This window comes from Muscardinus avellanarius (assembly GCF_963383645.1).
Source record: "Muscardinus avellanarius genome assembly, chromosome: 7".
In the NCBI taxonomy this organism is placed as follows: Eukaryota; Metazoa; Chordata; class Mammalia; order Rodentia; family Gliridae; genus Muscardinus; species Muscardinus avellanarius.
The window spans coordinates 46,780,812-46,784,800 of record NC_137793.1 but is presented as its reverse complement, the minus strand read 5'-3'; the positions used below and the strand labels follow the sequence as shown (position 1 = coordinate 46,784,800).

Here is a 3,989-nt window from a genome sequence, read left to right as displayed (position 1 = left end):
TATAGCTGTTTTTCCTTAAATTGCCTCACAGCTAATGAGAAAATTAACTTTATTTCCCATTCTGTTCACATGGGTGAGATATACCAATAGAAAAATATTCTTCAGTGCTACTGTAGGGCTTACGGGGAACTCCTTCGGTGGTCTCACAGAAATCCATCACAATTCCATTCCGCACCCAGGGCTATTCTTCCCACTTGTGGATCTCCAGAAGAATGGCCTATATACAGCATTACCACTCTCTCTTGCTCAAAAATAAAATAAAGAAACCAAAACAAAAGGGTAAACATTTATTTGGAGTCATTTTTCTGGTGGGTGCTATTAAGGCCCTTCAAGCAGCATTCAGGAGCTTCTATATGGCTACCTCCTTCTTGGGACTGAGCTGGGCTATGTCCATAATCCTCCAGAAGTTTGTACTTGGCAAACTACATAAGCCAAATGTTTGGCATAAGGATATTCATGTTTAATGGTCTCATGTACTTCTTCATCTGCATTATATTGAATATTTTGGGCAGATTGGTATTGTTTGGGCCAAGAACGATTGGGTGATTATTTTCGATCAGGTCGCAGAGGTAACTGAAAGTCTGAACAGCCTCTTCTTTGTCTTTATGCAGTGGAAGCCAAGAAAACCAGTGTGGTAGGACTTCTTCAACATTCACACAGTCGGGCTTGAACTTCATAATTTTCCTTACTGCTGAGATACAGTTCTCTGTAGCATTGACATTTTCTTTGGTCTTAGAATCTGCAGACTCAATAACTCTTACAAGCAGTGGCAAGGCTCTGTATAAAAAGGGAAACAGTTATCTCTGTCTTACTGTGCCATGACTCACAGGCCATATGCCACACCTTGCCTAACTTCTGGACTGCTGTCACATACATACTGAAGCATCGGCCCTAAGAAATATTCTGCATACTTAAACAAGGCTGGACTATAGTGCTTGATAACATCCTCGGAGATGCATATTCCCTATTGTCTGATTGGCCAAGGTCTATGTGGGCAAATTAGGTTGACAATGGAAGGAATTTTTCACACCACAGTAACACCTTTACTTTGTAGCTACTGAAAATCAAGTGCAAAATTTCTGACACCTTGGTCAGAATACAAGTATTATTATTATTCTCATCTTGTATTTACTCTTCAACCTGTTCATCATAGTCTTTATCTTGTCTTTTATCATGCTGAAACTCTTGATTTTTAAAATGTTCTTCAAGTTTTGCTTTCAGTATACCTCCCAGTTCTTCAAAATGTTAATTATTAAGACATTCATCTCCCATTACTGCAATGCCCTTGGTGAAAGAATGAATGATTTCTGAGAGAACATCTGAATCTGGCTCTGTGCCAATGGCCTTGATTAAAGCATCACACATGAAATGCCACATCTGTGTGAGATACTCAGGACCCTGTACCCTTGCACACTTCAGGAGAAGAGGCATGGACTCTGCTGTTGCCACATGACCATTATGGAAATAAAATTTCAGCAAAGGGACCATCAGTTTGACAACTTGTTTGGTCTCTTCCACAAAACCTTCCTTTAACTCCTTAGCATAGCAAACCAACATCTGGCAAGCAGTTGATTTTTCTTCTAGTCCTGCAGTTTTAATATGAAAACTCTGCTGATTTCCAAGGTTCAAACACTCCCAGCCATCATCATCACTCATATTCTCCTTGTCTTGGGTATCGAGAAGTGTGACTTCAGGCTTAATGGAAGCTGTCTTCATTAGAGGTCCCATGACCACTGGAAGGTATTGCTGAAATTCTTTCCCAAGGATTTTGAACATTCTGGCCCATTCTGAGATCATGTAAAAGATCTGAGGGTCATTATCCTCCATGTCATTGAATTCCATATGGTCCTTCAACAACAGCTGCATCACATCTGAGGCATCTTCATGAATTTTTCCTTTACAACAGTTAGACCAATGAGGCTGATGCACTCAATGGTCTTTCCTCTCAGAAGTCTGAGCTCCTTCTGAACTGTGTTCTCAACAATGAGCTTCTGTGATGGCATAAATAAATCATAGTAGGGAACAAATTTTTCTTCTGCAGTATTGCACTGATGCAATGGGTGTCGCAACTTGTTCCAAAACTAGCTTGGTACCATTCTGAATCAACTCCTGAAGCTTAAGTACCATAATAGAGTGCAGGTGCGTCACCAAATTGTCTAAGTATGGAATAAGCAGCAACTTGGGGAATTCTTCAGTGAAGTTGATGAGGGCAGCAGTGGCATTGGCTGCACCTGCTGGTTGGAGCAGAGCTGCAATCACCTTCTTGTGAAATTTCTTTAGGAAACCAGGTGCAAAATCTGTAGCCATCTGTTCCACAGCATTGCACACTGCATATCTTACTCTTGGATGAGGATCTTGAAGAAAGAGTAAAACAAAATTCACTATCTCATTTAGAATTCCTTCCATTTGTTTGTGGCATCCTTTACCAATAGCAGATAAGCCATCAACCCCACATGTTGATATTTTCATTCAGAATTTTAAAGCATTTGCATAATGTGTTCCTTGATCATTGGCAAAACAAGCTTTCCACAAAGTCCACATGCTATCCAGCCTAAAGTGTTCTCACCAGCAACTGTATTGCTATCAAAGTCATCATCTTCCAGCTCTTTAGCACTGGCCCAGTCTTCCTCTTCTTCCAGATCCACCATCATGGCTAACATCTGAGGAATAGTCTGTACAACAATATGAGTATGCCTTCTCAGCATGACAGCTGCAGTCTCAGAGAGGGTGACGATCACCTCGAGGGTGAGCTGGTGCTACATATTGTTGAGGCTGGTGTCTCCAAACAACTTTAGACTTAGCTGTAGAGTTGCTTCCAAGTGAGGACGCAAATACTTTGGAACAGTATCTGCAATCTCAATGAGGGATTTTAGGACTGAATCATCATTTTGGAAGCACGAGTCATTCACAGCCTGTAAGAATCCAGGTAACAAGTCTGCAAAATGTTTGAATAGAGCAACATTATGCTCATTTGCAAGTATAAATGCAGCTTGCTCTAGCAGATAAGGTTCTGATTGATGGATGTTCCTGATCTTGCATACACTGAACTAACATCTGTTTGATGATGTCTAAATAGTGCTGCTGTTGATTCCCAAAAGTACCAGGAGAGTTCCAGAATATGTGAAGGGCAGCTTCCCGCAGTCCTATGTTTTGAGATCTGACTGAATCAAAAAGAAACTTCAAACCTTCGGGCCACTGGTTTTTGCCATCCTCATCTATTAGATTCCTGGCCAATTCTGCAGCAATATCACAATTATTTTCCTCATGCTAGATTGTGTTTCTATCTGAATAATTATTAATAGTTCACTCTTAATGGCAATCTGAACATCTGACATAAGTGTTAGAAAGACTTCATCAAATGCAGAGGACAAAAGATGTCTTAGAAGAACAGCAACCATTTGTCTTGCCTCCTCAGCAGCGGTTGTATTTATGATGACTTGTAAGAAGAATGTGATCTTTCACTGACCTGAGATATTGTCATATGTTTCCTCTGCCTGTTTCCAGACCACATGGTCAGAGCTGACCAGGTTTCCCAGGAGCAGGTAGAACTGTTGCTGCTCCACCACTGCTGCCACCATTGCTTTAGGCATGAGAGAGAAGGAGTATTTGTTTATTTTGAAACAGTGTCTCAATAACTTTGCCAGGACCTCACTAGGTTGCCGAATCTAATCTTAAATCTGTGATCATACTGTTTCAACCTCCCAAGAACTGTGATTACAGTCACATGCCACAATGCTGAGCATGAGCACAGTTTTCTCAAGATAAACATCTCATCCGTGGGCCTGGAATCTCATGACCTAAGCAACTCCTGAAGGCCTCACCTCTCAGTACTGTTGTATCCTGGATGATATTTCAGCAGCAATTTTGGAAAGAAACAGAGCTTGATAAAGAAGAGCCAAGGGAGTTGGTCACTGGATGTGTCCTACATGAAGGAAGTCCTTTTGGTTGGACTGAAGGACACTAGACGGAACTCAGAGTCTACACTCTGG

General features: G+C 41.2%; 1 pseudogene across 1 annotated transcript; it reads right to left on the bottom strand.

Moving 5' to 3' along the window:
- Positions 1-384: 384 nt before the first annotated feature.
- On the bottom strand, positions 385-3,578 carry LOC308265378 (importin-5-like; annotated as a pseudogene). The gene has a single exon. The product of its transcript is annotated as an importin-5-like (transcript).
- Between the last annotated feature and the right edge of the window lie 411 nt (positions 3,579-3,989).